This window comes from Chrysochloris asiatica, unplaced genomic scaffold (assembly GCF_000296735.1).
Source record: "Chrysochloris asiatica unplaced genomic scaffold, ChrAsi1.0 scaffold00044, whole genome shotgun sequence".
Taxonomy (NCBI): Eukaryota; Metazoa; Chordata; class Mammalia; order Afrosoricida; family Chrysochloridae; genus Chrysochloris; species Chrysochloris asiatica.
In genome coordinates, this window is record NW_006408562.1 from 12,115,236 (window position 1) to 12,127,426 (window position 12,191).

Sequence of the window (12,191 nt, forward strand, 5' to 3'; positions counted from 1 at the left end):
GTGACTCTGTACAGAGTTTCCAAGGAGCAACTGGTGAGCTTGAACTACTGACCTTGTAGTTCAAATCAACGTTCCAGTCCAGCACATTAACCCACAGCACCACACCAGAACTCCATTGCTATCCTATATTCTATGTAGGGTTTCCGAGGCTATAAATTGTTACAAGAGCAGAAAGCCTCATTGTTCTCCCATGGAGCAACTGGTAGATTTGAACTTCTGCCCTTGTAGTTAGCAGCCTAGTTTGTAATCTACTACATCACCAGAGTTCCCACCACTCATCTGTCAGTTTGCTGTACTGTGATGGCTTTTGTGTGGCTGTGATTCTGGAAGTTCTGCCATTAGTACTTTAAATACCTGCAGGGTCAACCGTGGTGGACAGGTTTCTGTTTCCTCCCACACTAAGACAGACTAGGAAGAAGGAGAGATGGACTACTCACCGAGAACCTTATGAATAGCAGTGGAACGCTGTCAGATAGCACCAAAACATTGACTATTGAAGTACAATGAAGAGCACCAGAATATTGTCACGTATAGTGCCTGAAGATGAGCCCCTCAGGTTGGATGGCACTCAAAATGTGACTGGGAAAGAGCTGCCTCTTCAAATTAGAGTTGGCCATGATGACAAGAATGGAGTAAGCTTATGGGACCTTCATCTGCTGATGGGGCATAACTCAAAATGTGGAGAAACAGCTGTAAACACTCATTAATAAACATGGAATGTATGAAGTATGAGTCTAGGAAAATTGGAAGTTGTCAAAAATGAAATGGAACACATAAACATTGACATCTTTGGTATTAGTGAGCTGAAATGGCCATTTTGAATATTCAATCACATGGTTTACTATGCCAGAAATGACAAATTGAAGAGGAATGGCGTCACATTCATCATCAAAAAGAACATTTCAAGATCTATCTTGAAGTACAATGCTGTCTGTGATAAGATAATATCCATATGCCTATAAGGCAAACCAGTTAATACAACTATTATTCCAATTTATGCACAAATCACTAAACCTAGTAATGATGAAATTGAAGCATTCTACCAACTTCTCCGGAGTCCTGGTGTGGTGCTGTGGGTTAATGCCCCAGATTGCAAAGCCATTTGAACTGCAAGGTCAGCAGTTCAAGCTCACCAGTCGCTCCTCAGAAACCCTATACAGGGTCGCTATTGGTCGGAACCTACTTGATGGCATATAACAAAAACAACCAACTTCTTCAGTCTGAGATTGATCAAACATTCCATCAAGATGTATTGATAATTACTGGAAATTGGAATACACATGTTGGAAACAGAGATGAAGGATGAGTAGTTGGAAAATATGGCATTGATGATAGAAACAAAGGTGGAGTTCGCACAATAGGATTTTGCAAGACCAATGACTTGTTAATTGCAAATACCTTTTTAAAACAACATAAAAAATGACTGTACACATCGGCCTCAACAGATGGAATATACAGGACTCAAATTGACTACATCTGAGGAAGGAGACAGTGGAAAAGCGTCACATAATTTACCAAAACAAGGCCAGGGGCAGACTATGGAACAGACCATCAATTTGCTCATGTGCAAGTTCAGGCTGAAGCTGAAGAAAATTAAAACAAGTATATGAGAGCTGAATATGACCTTGAACATACCCCACTTGAATTTAGATTTCATCTCAAGAACAGAATTGATGCATTAGACACTAAAGACTGAAGACGAGCAGAGTTGTGGGATGACATCAAGAACATCACACAGGAAGAAAGCAAAAGCTCATTAAGAAGACAAGAAAGAAGGAAAAGACCAACATGAATAGCAAAGGAAACTCTGAAACTTTCTCTCCAGCATAGAGTTGCTAAAGCAAAGGGAAGAAATTAGGAAGCAAAAGAGCTAAACACAAAATTTCAAAGGGCAGCTCAAGAAGACACAGTCAAACAACTATAATGAAATGTGCAAAGACCTGGAGTTAGAAAAACCAAAAGGGAAGAACATACTCAGCATTTCTCAAGTTAGAAGAACTGATGGAAAAAATCAAGCCTGGAATGTAAATATTGAAGGATTCTATGGGCAAATAGAAGTCCTGGTGTGGTGCTGTGGGTTAAAACACTGGACCATAAAGTTGGTTTGAACCGTAAGGTTGGCTGTTCAAGTTCACCAACCACTCCTCAGAAGCCCTATACAGGGTAGTTATGGGTTGGAACTGACTTGATGGCACTTAACAACAACATGGATAACTAGAAGGACTCCTGGTGCGGTGCTGTAGGATCAGCACTGGACTGGGAACCACAAGGTGGGCAGTTCAAACCCACCAGCTGGTCCTCAGAAACCCTATAAAGGCTCTCTATAAGTCAGAACCTACTTGATGGCACTTAATAATAACAACATGGAAAAAATACTGAATGATGCAGAAAGCATCAAAACAAGATGAAAGTAATACACATAGTCACTTTACCAAAAAGAAATGGTCAGTGTTCAACCAGTACAAGAGGTAGCATATGATCAAGAGCCAGTGATACTAAAGGAAAAAATCTGAGGTGCACTGAAGGTACAAGTCTCAGAACCAGGCTCCGAGAATTGATGGACTACAAACTGAAATCTCTCCACAAACTGAGGCGGCACTGGAAGCACTCATTCATCTCTGCCAAGAAATTTGGAAGACAGATACCTGGCCAACTGATTGGAAGAGATCCATGTTTGTGCCCATTCCAAAGAGAGGTAACCGAACAGAATGTGGAAAATCATTGGACAATATCATATGCCAGTAAAATTTTGCTACAGGTAAGTCAAAAATGACTGCAGCAGTACATTGACAAGAAGCAGCCAGAGGTTCGGGCCGGATTCATACGGGGACATAGAATGAGGAGTTTCATTGTTGACTTGAGATGCCTCTTACCTTAAAGCAGAGAATACCAGAAAGATATTTACCTGTGCTTTATTGACTATCAAAAGGCTTTCAATTGTGTGGATCATGACAAGCTATGGACAACATTTCAGATAATGAATATTCCAGAATACTTAATTGTGCTTATGAGAAACCTGCCATAGGTTCTTCTTTATATTGAAGTATTCAAGAGCAAAGATGTCAGTGTGAGGACTAAGGTGCACCTAATCCAAACCATCATATTTTTCAGTAGCCTCATATGCATGTGAAAGTTCAGCAATGAATAATGAAGACAGTAAAAGAACTGATGCATTTGAGTTATTGTGTTGAAAGAGAATATTAAAAGTACCGTGGACTTCCAGAAGAACAAACACATCTATGTTAGATACAGTACAGACAGAATGCTCCTTACAAGCCAGAAGGGTGAGACTTTGTCTCTCATACATATTATCAGAAGGGACCAGTCCCTGGAGAAATGCTTGGTAAAGTGGAGGGGCAGCAAAAATGAGGAAGACCCTCAAAAAGACAGATATACATAGTGGCAGCAGCAATGGGCTCAAGCATAGCAATGATTGTGAGACTGATGCAGGATGAGGCAGTGTTTGATTCTGTTGTGCACAGAGTCCTGGTGTGACTCTGGGACAAAGCTCTGGACTACAAGGTTGGTTTGAACCACAAGGTCCATGGTTCAAACTCACCAGTTGCTCCTTGGAAACCCTGTACAAGGTCGCTATGAATCAGAACGGATTCAACAGCACTAGACAACACCAACCAGAGCTCCTTCACTGTGACCTTATGTTGTTGCTGTTGTTCTTAAGTGTTGTCAAGTCAGTTACAACCCAAAGCAACCCTGTATAGGGTTTCTGAGAGGAGGCTGGTGAGCTTGAACCATTGACCTTATGGTTCAAACCAACCTTGAAGTCCAGCACATTAACCCGCAGTGCCACACCTGGATGCCATGACCCTGTGTTGTGTTGTTACGTGCCGTGGAGTCGGTTCTGACTCATAATGACCCTGTACAGGGTTTCCAAGGCTGTAAATCTTTACGGAAGCAGAAAGTCTCATCTTTCTCCCATGGAACAGCTGGTAGTTTCAAACTGCTGACCTTGCTGTTCACAGCCCAATTCGTAACCACTACGCCACCAGAGCTCCTTACCCTATAGGACAGAATTAAACTGCTCTTCTGGGTTTTTAAGACTGCAAAACTTTAAGGGAGCAGACACCCTAGTGACTGTTGGCTTTGAACCACAGACTTTTCATTTAGCAGCCCAACACTTAACCCACTGTGCCACCAGGGCTCATTGTGAAGGATATGTTGTTGTTGTTGTTGGTGGTGGTGGTGGTAAGTGCTGTCAAGTCAATTCTACTTATAGCAACCCTGTACAGGTTTTCTGAGGAGCAGCTGGCGTGTTTGAACTGCTGACCTTGTGGGTCTCAGTTCAGTGTTTTTCCTAGAGCACCATACCACAAGTCCTGTGAAGTGTTGTTAAGTGCCATCGAGTCGATTCTGACCCATAATGACCCTGTATAGGGTTTCCAAAGAGATGCTGGTAAACTTGAACCTTTGCAGTTCAAATGACTTTGCAGTCTTACGCTTTAACTCACAGCGCCACATACGTAGGCTCCATCAAATTAAACTAGATGATCCCTCCTGAATGGATTATCTAAGACTAGTACCCAACAAAAGAAACAATGCTAACTTTTTGTCCATCACATTTAAAGTCCCCAATTAGGATTATAAAAATGATAGTTGCAGGATAGGTAGGGAAGAAGTTAGAGAACCTTGATAGAGATTACAGAAAATAAATCTTGCATTATTTAGCTTTTTTTTTCAGATACAATTATAGTTTAGTGAGACATCTTTTATAGTTGACTTTCTTAGTAAGACACAGAAGGTCATTTTTGCAGAAATGTTCAAGAGTTTCACCTATTTCCTGCGGGGCTTCTTAATCCTTTGATATGCAAATTCATTGCTTTTGAAGCATAAACCTGGGAGGCCTTGCTCATCCTTTTCCCTGAAGTAGCCTAAATCTGCAAGGTCCTTCTTTGCCACTGGTTTGTGGTTTAAGCAGTTTCCCAACTTGACTTTCATCTACTTCATGAAGCCCTGAATCTTTTTCAGGATTTGAAATTTCCATACCTAATTAGCTCAGTTTATATTGCACAATTGCAATACACAGCAGGTCAAGCTTGACTCAGGATTCAAAGGGATATGGAAGATATATCAATCTAGGGTTCAGCAAGGACACCATCTTCAACATCACCATTCATTCATAAATAGTCCTTTCATCATGAGTACTTTTGTTTTCCTTATACCACCCTTGTAACTTCTGTACAGGTTGGTGAGTTCGGATTACAGAGTCCCTCTATATAAAATTTCGTGGTCTGCATTTTTGTGAATTATATCCTTGATGTTTTTATTTATGATTCTACTCTTTTATTTAAGGAGCCCTGATAGCATGTTACAGCAGTTTTAGATTCGTGGTGGAAGAAACTGAGGCCACTCAGAGAGGTGAAGCAGAGTTTCAGATTTTAGTAAGCCGGCTGACTCAGAGGAGCTAATTTCTCCAGATTTTGAGCCCCAAATGGAGGGCAACATGGGCCTATATAGGGTCAGAGTTGGGGAGGGGCCAGGATGTAGACCTGTTTGAGGACAGGAGGGAAATCAGGGAGATTGGTCCCATTCAGTAGCATTCTAGCTTGTCTCTTGGATGGGGAAGATTGGTCCCATTCAGTATCTGATTAGCATTCTAGTTTATCTCTTTGGTGCGGAAGATTGGTCCTATTCAGTAACCTGATTAGCATTTTAGCTTATCTCTTGGATGAAGAGGGCAGTGAATGATTTTTACCTTTTCCTGTTCGGCTAATGTATTACCACTTGGGCTACTAACTGCAACGTCAGCAGTTCAAATCGGTCAGTTGCACCGTGGGAGAAAGATGAGGCTTTCTGTTCCCATAAACATTTACAGCCTCAGAAAATCTATACAGGGTCAGTATGAGTTGGAACACACTCCACACTGCACAATTACCACCACTTTTTTACTTCCTTTATTTTATGTTCCTTAACGCAGTGTCAGCAGTTCGAAACAACCATCTGTTCCGCAGGAGAAAGATGAGGCTTTCTGCTCCCGTAAAGATTACAGCCTCGGAAACCCTGTACAGGGTCGCTATGAGTCGGAATCGACTCCACGGCACTTAACAACAACAACAACTGATTCTAATTTGTTATTTTGCTATAATTTTTACATCATTGTGATCAAATGTGCAGCACTTTTTGGAGGCAGTGAAAGTGGGTTAACAGGACTAAATAAGTAAATATTATACTTTTTAACATATTTTCTTTCACACTTTTGTTTAAGGTCAGAGTGTCCAAGAGTTTTGAGTGGTACCCTTCACATGACCCTGCCTTTGAAACCCGTCATATTGATCAGGTCCCATTCAGATTTTATGCCTGCCACTTAGACATCATGACACTTGGTTTAAGAGCAGATCTGACCGCTCATCCTTCTGCTTCTGTTTCCCAAATATTTACATGAATCTTTATATTATTTAAATGCAAGATAGGTCCAGCTGTCAGCAATTGGGACATCCATATCTAAAGAAAATGAAGTATAAAATGAATTGCTCTAGCCCTTTGTCCAAAAGGCAAGTGAGAAACATTTGAACAAATCTATGTAATCCTCACAGCTAATTATGATTTTTCTCATTTCAGTTTTAATTATTATTTTTTTTTAAACTCACACTTTCTTTCATCCCACATGGCAGCTTCATTGTCATTAAAAGTACTGCTCTATTGTGTAGATTTCCTATTCATATTCATGAGGTCAGGACCATTCAAACACAGTAATTGAACAGTCTGATTGGCTGAATGTCCCTCAGTGGATCAGAGTGATACTGATTAACAAAAGACACCAAGCTTCTACCCTGATAGGAAGAATAATTATGCAGGACCCTAAATGGGGACTCCAATCATTTGACAATGCCCACTGGACTTGCATAATATTAGTACATTATCTATCATCCCACTATGATTAAGTAGTATTTAATTATTCTTTTTTTTATGGGGATTATCTCCAATCAATGTCTTATACCTAACAACTTAACACAACTGCTTTTCTGCACTTTCTAGAAAGAATGTATTTATCTAGAGCTGAAGTCAGGCATCAACATATCTAAAATGACTATCAAAAAAATTGGAAATGTATTTTCAGGCAGGAGGACCTTGTGTGCATCCTGGTGGTGTTGAGTTGGGCATTTATTAAGTAAACTGAGTCTGTCTTTTGTCTCATTGTCCTTTTGTTTGAGCTCCAGGGAGACTCCTGTTTCTGCTCCTTCCGGTATTCTGGAACCATGGATTCTCTCGTATTTAATCTCATCAGATTTCTGATTTCTGATTTGTAAAATGAGGCAGGTTAGAAAAAATGGTACAAAAGTTGTTTTCCACCTTTGAAATACTATGATTCCATACACATGAATGGCTATTCTCACTCACAAGTTGGATTTTTTTGTAAGGTCCCATGGTCTGCATCATAGTTTATAGCATGATCTTCAAAGTGGAATCTGTGAACTACAGAAGGACTATGAAACTATCTCCTGGAGTGGAGGAAGAACTGATTAGAACATTATCTATTTACATTTCTTTTAATTTTCTTACCATATATGCATGAGGAGCTCTGGTAGCGTAGTGGTTACGAATCGGGCTGTGAACCTTAAGGTCAGTGGTTCAAAACTACCAGCCGCTCCGCGGGACAAAGATGAGGCTTTCTACTCCCGTAAGGATTTACACCCTCGGAAACCCTGTACAGGGTCGCTATGGGTCGGAACCGACTCGAAGGCACTTAACAACATCAATAACAATATGCATGGCTTATATTCAGTCAGATTTGATGAGCACTAGAGATGCCTCATACTATTCCAAGTGCTCTCTCTATACTAATGTAGAACATGCAATCTGAAGGCTTTTAGCCTGTGAAGGACTCAAACTAGCAGAGCTTAATTCCATTTTGTGCCTAGGTTTAAGTGTTCATATTCAAATTATTTCTTAAGTACCTCGTTCACCTCTGAGAGCTGACCAGTATGTTGAGTAAGAAACAGGAAACAGTATACTTAAATGTAGGTTTTGGAGCCAATTCCCTTAGCCAACCCTTGCAGGACAATACCCAGACACACCCCTTATTGGTCACTCATTTGTGATGTCATACCCTGAGAGCCTCAGAGAGTGTAAACTTTCCTATCTGTGATAGTTCCCTCTCCGCTTTCTGTAAGCGTGGCTTGTGGCTTGCATATGTGACACATGGCTGCTGCCATCTGTCCTGGCTGTGGGAGGAGATTGCTGTGTTCCCTGAGTCCTGTAAAAGGTCACCACGTAGAGAAAGAGCTTCAGATTCTGTTGACGGCATCTATGATTTTCCTCACCAGAGAGATCTATGTTGTCTTTGTCTTGTTTTCACGCCTGTTTAAGACTTAATAGTCTATATACTATTTTTATATTTGAAGATGGGTTCTTTTTTCTCCCCTAAAACAAGACCATTCATATTTTTAGTCTTCACCACAATTCTATAAGGAGCTCTGGTAGCATAGTGGTTACAAATCGGGCTGCTAACCTCAAGGTTGGCAGTTCGAAACTACCAGCTGTTCCATGGGAGAAAGATGAGGCTTTCTGCTCCCATAAAGATTTGTAGCCTCGGAAACCCTGTGCAGGGTCACTATGAGTTGGAACCGACTCCACGGTACTTAACAACAACAACAACAATTCTATAGTATAGTATTAATTTTACTGATACAGAGATTGATACATGAAGAGATGCTGGAAACTGCCCCAGGTTACACAGAATAGTATCTGTCAGGGTTGAGATTTGAAAGCAGGCTTGAGTTCAACCTTGTAACCAGTAAAATAAACAGATACAAACAGAAATTCTACACAGGAGCTGTGTGGGACAAACTCAGACGCCAGCTCCATCCTCAGAGTTCTTGGTTCCTTAGGTTCACAGATTGGTACCATTCCTTGTATGTGAGTAGGACAAGCAACTTGCTCTCTGTGTATACAGTATGGGAAAGGTGATGGGTTACAGGACCTGATATAAGATTTGGTCTTGTCAGCAGAATCACTTGAGAGACTTTGCATCCTTTATGGGTTTAAAGAAGCAGTGGCTATGTTGTGAATTTCCTATGATGATGAAAATGACCAGGTGGCAGGAAATTGCAGGTAGCCTTTAAGAACTGAGAGTGGCTTCCAGCCAACATCCAATAAAATAAAAAGAACCTGAAGTTCTAAACACTGTAAACACAAGGAATAACTGCTAACAGTCATGTGAGTGGGGAAGTGAATCCTTCCCTAACTAAGCATCAGACAAGATTGCAGTCCAGCTGCCTCAGTTGCGTCTTTGCTGAAGGCCCAGCTAAGCGCTGCCTAGACTCCTGATTCACAGAAACCTTAAGATAATAAATGTGTCTTCTTTAAGCTGCTAAACTGCCATCATTTGTTATGCAGCAATAGAAAAATGAATACAGAAAGTGTCTGCTCATTTTTTTAAACATAAAAGGAGAAGCAATTAAAAAAAACCTCATTTTAGTTCCTCTCTCTAACTAAACAGAAGAATAAAATTTGTTTCAGTCTTCTGTTTGCACCACTGGCCCCAAACTGTCACCATTAAAAAATTCTTCCTAAAAAGATATCAATTTATGTGTCGTTATGAAAAGAATACATTTTGTTTGCATCTGAGATTTTTCTTTTCCCCCTACTTCATGCATTTTGAAAGCATATATTTTGTTTTTCTGTCTGTAGTTGGAGAAGCACAAATGACCTTTTAGGTATTGATATAATTTTTAGAGTTTGCAAACCTCTTTGTTCTCTGGATTTCAGAAAGAAGAGTAACAGCTTGGTAGAGTGCCCCTCTTATCTGCTCCTGGCCCCAAATAAAACCGTTACCTTGGTAAACAGAGCTTCAATTGATTTTCAAGCACATTTTTATTAAGCTTTCCTCTGTTTTCATAATGCTGGTAATACTTTTAATAATGGTCACCTTTTTTCAAGACAACTGTTTCCAGACTAAATATTGCATAAGAAGATTAATTGGTTGAAATACTGCTTGTAGAGAGGAGAAGCTGCTTATAATTGAACTCAATTCAAGAAGAGGCAGAGGATTCTGGGAAGAGAGAGATTTTTTTTTTTTGCCTCCCCTCTACTTGCAATTTTATTTCAACTCTTTATCTGTTGGATCCAACAATTTCTGAGGCAGAATCAGGTGACTTTGAAGCAAGGAGTGACAGAGCTGTAAGTGGGTCTTCTTTGCTCTGGCCCGTGGAGCCAGTCAAAGGGGGAGGCAGGTATGTGAGGAGCACTGGGTCTGTGGAGAACCCCAGACCTTTCAGAAGTTACTTTCTGCCATGAGGGTGATAAGTGATCCAGGCGTCATCATCCTTTCAATCCATGAAGCTAGGAAGACCTAGGATACATGGAAGCAGAACAATCACACCACAGACTCTGAGGATCTTTCTGGTTTTGGACCATTAGAACCCAGGGGCCATTACCATTTAAAGTTCCCATGCAGGTAGTAAAAGTCCCTGGTGGCACAATTTGCTCTCAGTTATTCAAGGAAAGGTTGGTGGTTTGAATCCACCCAATGGCTTTGTGGAAGAAAGGCGTAGCAATCTGATTCTGACAGATTACAGTCCAGAACTGGGTAACCCAGTTTTACACTGAATGACAGGGGGTCACCATAAGTCACCATGGGATTTGATTCACTGACAGTTTGTTTTGTGTTGCCTGAGTGCTGTCATTTTAGGGACTTGGTGGAGATGGAAAAAAAAACAAAACAAACTCATAAAGCTATATTTCTAAGAGGGACTCATCAGCCTAAATAGGACAAATATGTAGACTAGTCCCCTAAGTAAACTGAGATTTTGAGAAGACAGGCAACAACTTGCTCAGTTAGAATAGTTAAGTGGATTTAAGATGTTTATTTTCACTTTATTGACTATGCAAAAGCATTTGACTGTATGTGTCATGACTATGAAAAACATTGTAAAGAATAGGTATTCCAGAACACTTGACTGTGCTCATGAGGAAAGTGTACATAGACCAAGAGGCAGTCATTCAGAACAGAACAAGGAGATGCTGAATGGTTACAAATCAGGAGAGGTGTGTGCCAGGACTTTATTCTTTCACCATATTTATTCAATCTGTGTGCTGAGCAAATAATCCAAGACACTGAATTATATGAAGAAGAATGTAGTATCAGGATTGGAAGAAGACTCATTAACAACCTACAATATGCAGATGCTATAACCTTGCTTGCTGAAAGTAAAGAGGACTTAAAACACTGATGAAGATCAAAGACCACAGCCTTCGGTACAGGTTGCACCTCAGTGTAAAGCAAAAATCCTCACCACTGGACCAATAAACAAAGAAAAGATTGAAGTTGTCAAAGACTTCCTGTTATTTGGATCCACACTCAACACTCATGCAAGCAGCAGTCAAGAAATGAAACAATATATTGCATTAAGCAAATTTGCACAAGAGCAAAGATAGCAGTTTGAGAACTAAAGTGTATCTGACCCAAGCCATGGTCTTTTCAATTGCCTCATATGTATATCCTGGAGTCCTGATGTGGCACTGTGGTTTAATGTGCTAGACTGCAAAGTTGGTGGTTCAAGCTCACCAGCCGTTCCTCAGAAACCCTGTACAGAGTCCCTATGAGTTGGAACTGACTTGATGGCACTTAACAACAACATATACATGTAAAAGTTGAACAATGAATAAGAAAGACTGTAGCATTGTTTGATACAGTTGAGTTTTAGTGTTAGAGGAGAATATTGAAAGAACAAACAAATCTGTGTTGGAAGAAGTACAGCCAGAAATCTCCTTAGAAGCCAGGATGGTGAGGCTTTATATCTCATACTTCGGACATATTATCAGGGGGGACCAGTCCCTGGAGAAAGACACCATGCTTGGTAAAGTGAAGGGTCAATGAAAAAGAGGAAGACCCCCAATGAGATGGACTGACACAGTGACAGCCACAATGGACTCAAGTGTAGGAGATATTGTAAGGATGGCACACATGATACCTTAAATTTATTTGCTATGGTTCTTCTATCCAATATCTTCTTAATTCCCGCCAAGTGATTGTATGGGACCACGCAAATAAGGTGTACAGGACTCTAAGGCTGGGATTGGTTAGTTTTGCCATTCAGTTAGGTTTAAAAGGAACCATCTCAGAAGCAGGAACAGAAACAGGACCATCAATAAGGGAGAACATGGCAACAGCAGAGATGGTGGCAGAGGTGGTGGCGTGGAGAAACAGAGCAGCTGTGAGATCTTGGCCCATGGAC